The 7,488-nt window shown below is 49.8% G+C and overlaps 1 non-coding gene and 1 pseudogene across 1 annotated transcript; both read right to left on the bottom strand.

The window, feature by feature from the left end:
* Nucleotides 1-5,078: 5,078 nt before the first annotated feature.
* Nucleotides 5,079-5,275, bottom strand: LOC139279515 (U2 spliceosomal RNA). Its single transcript, XR_011596498.1, has one exon. It is a non-coding gene; the product is annotated as a U2 spliceosomal RNA (small nuclear RNA).
* A 131-nt stretch (nt 5,276-5,406) lies between these two features.
* Nucleotides 5,407-5,639, bottom strand: LOC139279093 (U2 spliceosomal RNA; annotated as a pseudogene).
* Between the last annotated feature and the right edge of the window lie 1,849 nt (nt 5,640-7,488).

Below are 7,488 nucleotides of genomic sequence, written 5' to 3'. Positions count from 1 at the left end.
GGGGACATGCATTCTTTGTGACCAATCAGTGGAAAACAGATAGCTATTGGAATGGGGCCTGTCCTTTCTCACCCTCTCTTGATGACCACTTACATGCTGCAGACTCGAGATGGCAAAAGGTATGCTCGACAACATCATGTGCCCAATGTAAGACTGATGAGGAGGACCAGACGTTACAACCCCTGCAAGTACAGGGAGAAGCGGTCTTACCTTAACTTGTCCGACACCACCTGCCTTCGGAGACTGCGCTTCCACAAAGAGGTTATCAGTGAGATATGCCAGCTCATCAGGGGCCATCTGCAGCCTGCCAGCACCATCAGGAACGCACTGTCTGTTGATGTCCAAGTCACCGTGGCACTGTCGTTCTACGCGTCAGGTTCCTTTCAGGCCTCAGCTGGCGACATTTGCGGTATGTCTCAGCATGCCACACATCGCTGCATTAGACAGGTCACTGAAGCCCTGTACGCACGCAGGAGGGACTTGATCAGCTTCCCTATGACCAGGGAGGCTCAGACTGAGAGGGCTTTAGGATTCTACTGAATTGCTAACTTCCCCAAGGTGCAGGGAGCAATAGACTGTATGCACATCGCGATGCGGACACCTTTTCAGGATGCAGAGCTTTTCAGGAACTGCAAGGGATTTCATTCCCTGAATGTGCAACTTGTCGACCACCAGCAAATTATTATGGCAGTGAATGCTACATTTCCGGGCAGCATCCATAATGCTCACATCCTGTGTGAGAGCACTGTATCTGACTTTTTAACAATCAGCCACAAGGTCAATGCTGGATGCTTGGTGACAAAGGATACGGCCTCGCCACCTGGCCGATGACCCCCCTGCGTGACACTCACACCGAAGCCGAGAAGCGATACAATGAGAGCCACAGAGCCACTCGCAATATCATCGAGAAAACCATTGGAGTGCTTAAGCAGCGCTTTAGATGCCTGGACCGCTCAGGAAGTGAGCTCCAATACCACCCTGAGCAGGTAACTCAATTCGTGGTGGTGTGCTCCATGCTGCACAACTTGGCTATCAGGAGGTTACAAGAATTGCCAGAAGGGTGTGACGGTCCACCTCAGGAGAGAGAGGAAGAGGAGGATGAGGAGGTGGACGCTGACCTCGGGCCAGACAATCAGGCTGACGCTGAAACCATGCCCCTGCCTCCCTGTAGACCGCAGGAAAGGGCCCGTGGTGGCATCATAGCTGCAAAACTCTTACGTCGGGAGCTCATAAATGAGTGCTTTGCCTGAAAGAACATTGGTGGGTATTTACAAGGCTGACACATTGATGGCTGTGCAGGTCATCCATCAATGGTGTGCATCACCTTGGTGACAGTTAAAGTTTAAGTTGATTGAAGTTAAGTGTAATTATACCCTTTGATGTTAAGGAATCACCAATGTGTAACGGTGCAGCTATCTGAGACAATGCGCAACAAGGTTATGTTAGATAAAAAACATTTAAACTGACCATTTGTCAGAAATCATAAGTATATCTGTAAAAACCAATTCTTCTCCCTCCCCCTCCCCGCTTTTCATCCCCACCCCTACCTCTTTCTCTTCCCCTCCTGACTCCAAGCCGACTGGCCGACGAGTTCCTCAGGCGATGCTTCATTGGGGGTGGCGAGGGTGGATGACGGCAGAACCGCTGCTTGGACGGATACAGGAGAGGACGGTCCCGAGGTGGGAATGTGCTCCGAGCCAGAAGCAAGATGTTGCTCCTGGCTCTCATGTGTCATTGGCAATAGGGGTGCGGCACCTTGGGGTGCAGTGCCGTGCTCCGGGACTAGTGGGAGCTCTCTGCCACCAGTGTTCCTGGCTAACAGTTGCAGGGCCTCCTCCATCCCTTCCATGTTATATATTATTTGTTGGACCAAAACTCGGTGCCAACTATCCTCTTGGTGCTTAGCAGGCTTTTTGCTGCTGGCGAATCTCCCTTGTGCCTCCCACAACAGCCAAATAAGCACACACCACACCCACACACGCTTTCAGTCCCTCTCTGCTCCCTCTTTCTCTGTCTCTTCTTCTGCGCATGTAATGATGAACCCTGACCTCCTGAATCATGGGAAGCGAGTGTTGCCATGCCGTTGCTAAGGACGGCGACACTTATGGCAGAAGTTCAGAGAGATTTAACACTAACACCATTTCACATCGCTCGTGGTAACTGTTATGTATGTAAACCTGCAGTTACCATGTCTAGCCACCAGAGGGCTTATCCCCTGGGGTCCCAAGGGATCTCACAATCCCTTGGGAACACCTGGAGAGGCACTCTGAGGTCTGTAATAAAGTGCTACAGTCACACTTACTTTGTGCTTGCAGTATCTAGTCTGACTCCTTATCTAAGACATAATAACTGGCGATGAGAAACAGATAACAAACCCCAATGAAACAATGCAGAGAACTGTGGACATCCTGGATAAATTTTCAAAGGGAGATGATTGGGAAGCCACCATGGAGCGACTTGACCAATACCTCGTGGCCAACGAGTTGGAAGGAGAAGGGAACGTTGCCAAACGAAGGGCGATCCTCCTCACCGTTTGTGGGGCACCAACATATGGCCTCATGAAAAACCTGCTCGCTCCAGCAAAACCCACAGACAAATCGTACAATGAGTTGTGCACACTGGTCCGGGAGCATATAAGCCCGAAGGAAAGTGTTCTGATGGCGAGGTATCGGTTCTAAACGTACAAAAGGTCTGAAGGCCAGGAAGTGGCGAGCTACATCGCCGAGCTAAGGCGCCTTGCAGGACATGGCGAATTTGAAGGACACTTGCAGCATATGCTCAGGAACTTCTTTGTACTTGGTATTGGCCATGAAGTAATACTTTGCAAAGTTTTGAATGTAGAGACCGCAACCTTGAGTAAAACCATAGCGATAACCCAGGCGTTTATCTCCACCAATGACAATACCAAACAAATTTCCCTGCACACTAGTGCTGTTGCAAGTACTGTGAACAAAGTAACATTGTTTTTGAATCGAAATGTATATGGCAGGATTTACATGCCTGTAACTGCATGTCCGCAGATGACTCAGAGTCCGCCATCAAGGGTGGTGAATACAAGGCAATTAACACCTTGTTGGAGCTGTGGGGGTGATCATCGATTCCATTCATGCCGCTTCAAAGGATACATTTGCAAAGGCTGTAGAACAATGGGACACCTCCAACATATGTGCAGGCAAGCTGCAAATCCTACAAACCACCATGTTGCAGAGGAGACAGATCCATGGTGGATCATGATGAACCAGAGCCTCAGACCGAGGAGGCAGAGGTTTATGGGGTGCACACATTTACCACAAAGTATCCCCTGATAATGCTGAAGGTTGAATTAAATGGACTCCCGGTGTCCATGGAGCTGGACACGGGCGCAAGCCAGTCCATAATGAGTAAAAAAACTTTTGATAAGTTGTGGTGCAACAAGGCCTCAAGGCCAGTCCTGACTCCCATTCGTACCAAACTTACAACGTACACAAAGGAACTGATTCCCTTATTGGCAGTGCTACTGTAAAGGTCTCCTACGATGGAGCGATGCACAATTTACCACTTTGGGTGGTACCGGGTGATGGCCCCACGCTGGTCGGCAGGAGCTGGCTGGGAAAGATAGGCTGGAATTTGGACGATGTTGAGCGCTTTGGTCCGTTGACGACACCTCATGTGCCCAGGTCCAAAGCAAGTTCACCTCGCTGTTCGAACCAGACATCGGGAAGTTCCAAGGAGCAAAAGTGATTCCGGGGGCACGACCCATCCATCACAAGGTGAAAGCAGTACCTTACATGATGAGAGAGAGGGTAGAGATCGAGCTGGACAGGCTGCAACGAGAGGGCATCATTTCGCTGATTGAATTCAATGAGTGGGCCAGTCCGATTGTTCCAGTCCTCAAGGGAGACGGCTCCATCAGAATCTGTGGTGATTACAAAGTAACTATCAATCATTTCTCACTGCAGGATCAATACCCGCTACCAAAGGCAGACGACCTATTTGCGACGCTGGCAGGAGGGAAAATGTTCACGAAGCTGGACTTGACCTCGGTCTTCATGACGCAGGAGCTGGAGGAATCTTCGAAAGGCCTCACCTGCATCAACACGCACAAAGGTCTTTTCGTTTACAACAGATGTCCATTTGGGATTCGATTGGCGCGGCAATATTCCAGAGGAACATGGAAAGCTTGCTGAAGTCGGTCCTGCGCACCGTGGTCTTCCACGACGACATCTTGGTTACAGATCGGGACACTGTCGAGCACCTGCAGAACCTGGAGGAGGTTCTCTGTCAGCTTAATCATGTGGGGCTCAGGTGAAAACGCTCCAAGTGCGTTTCCTGGCGCCTGAAGTGGAGTTTCTGGGGAGAAGAATCACGGCGGACGGCATCAGGCCCACCGATTTGAAGACGGAGGCAATCAAAAATGCACCAAGACCACAGAATGTGACGGAGCTGCGGTCGTTTCTAGGACTCCTGAACTATTTTGATAACTTCCTACCGGGTCTTAGCACATTGTTAGAACCCCTGCACTCTTTAATGCGCAAAGGAGATGAATGGGTATGGGGTAAAAGTGAAGAAAATGCCTTTGAGAAAGCTAGGAAACTGTTACGTTCAAACAAATTGCTTGTGTTGTACGATCCATGTAAACGTTTGGTACTAGCATGTGCTGCGCGTCATACGGGATCGGGTGTGTATTGCAACAAGCTAATGAATTTGGGAAATTGCAACCAGTTGCTTATGCATCCAGAAGTCTGTCGAAGGCCGAGAAGGCCAACTGCATGATCGCAAAAGAAGCGTTAGCGTGTGTTTACGGGATAAAGAAAATGCATCAATATCTGTTCGGGCTCAAATTTGAATTGGAAACCGACCATAAGCCGCTTATATCCCTCTTTTCTGAAAGCAAGAGGATAAATACGAATGCATCGGCCCGCATCCAGAGATGGGCGCTCATGTTTTTTTTTAATCGTAGCCAATCTTTCCAATTCTTTGTCAGATCACAAACGCCAGAGGTCACCTTGCACACATCAAGGATCACCCTGCGCTAATGCTCTTAGCCAAAAAGCCTAGAGCCCAAGCACCGTTCCTGGAAGTACTGCAATACCAGGTTCGTGCCATGGAGGTGGATGAGTCAGCAACCCCACACACCTCCGTGGAGGTGGATGGGTCAAGCCGCCTCACCCACCTCCTATTTCCAAAAAGCATAGGAGAACCACCTTCCTGATCCAGGGAGAACCACGTTGGGGTCATGGTTACTCCCCTGTCAGGTCAGTTACGCATGATCTTAGCCAAAAGGCCGAGAAGCGATGGGCGCTCATGTTTTTTTTTTAATTTTTCGTTGCCAATCTTTCCAATTCTTTGTCAAATCACAAACGCCAGAGGTCACCTTGCACACATCAAGGATCACTCTGCGCCAATGCTCTTAGCCAAAAGGCCTAGAGCCCAAGCACCGTTCCTGGAAGTACTGCAATACCAGGTTCGTGCCATGGAGGTGGATGGGTCAAGCCACCCCACACACCTCCGTGGAGGTGGATGGGTCAAGCCACCCCACCCACCTCCTGTTTCCAAAAAAGCAAGCATATACCTTCCTGACCAGGGAGAAACCACCCGGAGGTCATGGTGGCTGGTCAGGTCAGTTACGCATGATCTTAGCCAAAAGGCCGAGAAGCGATCATGTTTTTTTTTTTTTTTTTAATTCGTAGCCAATCGTTCCAATTCTTTGTCAAATCACAAACGCCAGAGGTCACCTTGCACACGCCAAGGATCACTCTGTGCCAATGCTCTTAGCCAAAAGGCCTAGAGCCACTGCACCGTTCCTGGAAGTACTGCAATACCAGGTTCGTGCCATGGAGGTGGATGGGTCAGGTCCCCCACACACCTCCGTGGAGGTGGATGGGTCAACCCTCCCCACCCACCTCCCCGCATACAACTACGCCATCCGCCACAGGCCAGGCACAGAAAACTGTGCCAATGCTCTCAGTAGGCTACCATTGCCCACCACCAGAGTGGAGATGGCACAGCCCGCAGATTTAGTTGTGGTAATGGAAGCATTCGAGAGTGAACAATCACCTGTTACCGCCTGACAGATTAGAACCTGGACGAGCCAGGACCCCTTACTGTCCCAAGTAAAAAACTGTGTGCTCCACGGGAGTTGGTCTCGTGTCCTGTTAGAGATGCAGGAAGAAATAAAGCTGTACCAGCGGCGCAAAGATGAAGTGTCTATACAGGCAGACTGCCTCCTATGGGGTAATCGGATAGTTGTGCCAAAAAAGGGCAGGGACACTTTTATTAGTGATGTCCACAGTACCCACCCAGGCATTGTAATGATGAAAGCGATAGCCAGATCCCACGTGTGGTGGCCCAGATTCGATGCAGATTTAGAGTCCTGTGTGCAAATGTAACACATGTTCCCAGTTAAGCAATGCACCCAGGGAGGTGCCACTAAGTTTATGGTCTTGGCCCTCCAAACCGTGGTCTAGGGTTCATGTCAACTATGCAGGCCCATTCTTGGGAAAAATGTTTTTGTGGTTGTAGATGCGTACTCCAAGTGGATTGAATGTGTGATAATGTTGGCAAGCACATCCACTGCCACCATTGAAAGCTTTCGGTCCATGTTTGCCACGCAAGGTCTGCCTGATGTCCTTGTAAGTGACAATGGGCCGTGCTTTACCAGTGCTGAATTCAAGGAATTCATGACCTGCAATGAGGTCAAACATGTCACGCCTGCCCCATTTAAGCCAGCGTCCAACGGTCAGGCACAACGAACAGTTCAAACAATCAAGCAGAGCTTGAAAAGGGTAACTGAAGGCTCACTGCAGACTCACTTATCCCGAGTCCTGCTTAGTTACCGCACAAGACCCCACTCGCTCACCGGGGTCCCTCCCACTGAATTGCTCATGAAAAGGGCACTTAAGGCTCTCGTTAGTCCACCCTGATCTACACGAACAGGTAGAGAGCAGGCGGCTTCAACAGAACACATATCATGATCACGCAAATGTGTCATGTGAAATTGAAGTAAATGATCCTGTATTTGTGTTGAACTATGGACAAGGTCACAAGTGGATTGCTGGCACTGTTTTGGCCAAAGAGGGGAGTAGGGTGTTTGTGGTCAAACTCACAAATGGACTCACCTGCAAAAAACACTTGGACCAAACCAAACTCAGATTTACAGACTATCCAGAGCAACCCACAGTAGACTCTACCTTTTTCAACCATCCAACACAAACAAGTGGCAACCGACCCAGTGGCTGACCATGAAGCAGAACCCATCACCCGCAGCAGCCCAGCAAGACTCACCACCCCCAGCAGTCCATCAAGGCCAGCTGCGCAGCAGCCCAGCGAAGGCCCAACAAACGACTCACCAACACCAGCATTTGCTCGGAGACGATCAACCAGGGAAAGGAAGACCCTAGATCAAATCACATTGTAAATAGTTACACCATTAACTTTGTGGGGGAGTGTTGTTATGTATGTAAACCTGTAATTACCATGTCTAACCACCAGAGGGCTTATCCCCTGGAG

The sequence above is a fragment of the Pristiophorus japonicus genome, chromosome 1 (genome assembly GCF_044704955.1).
Source record: "Pristiophorus japonicus isolate sPriJap1 chromosome 1, sPriJap1.hap1, whole genome shotgun sequence".
Lineage (NCBI taxonomy): Eukaryota > Metazoa > Chordata > Chondrichthyes > Pristiophoridae > Pristiophorus > Pristiophorus japonicus.
Note: the sequence above shows the minus strand (reverse complement) of the source record. Positions and strands in the feature narration are given on the sequence as shown.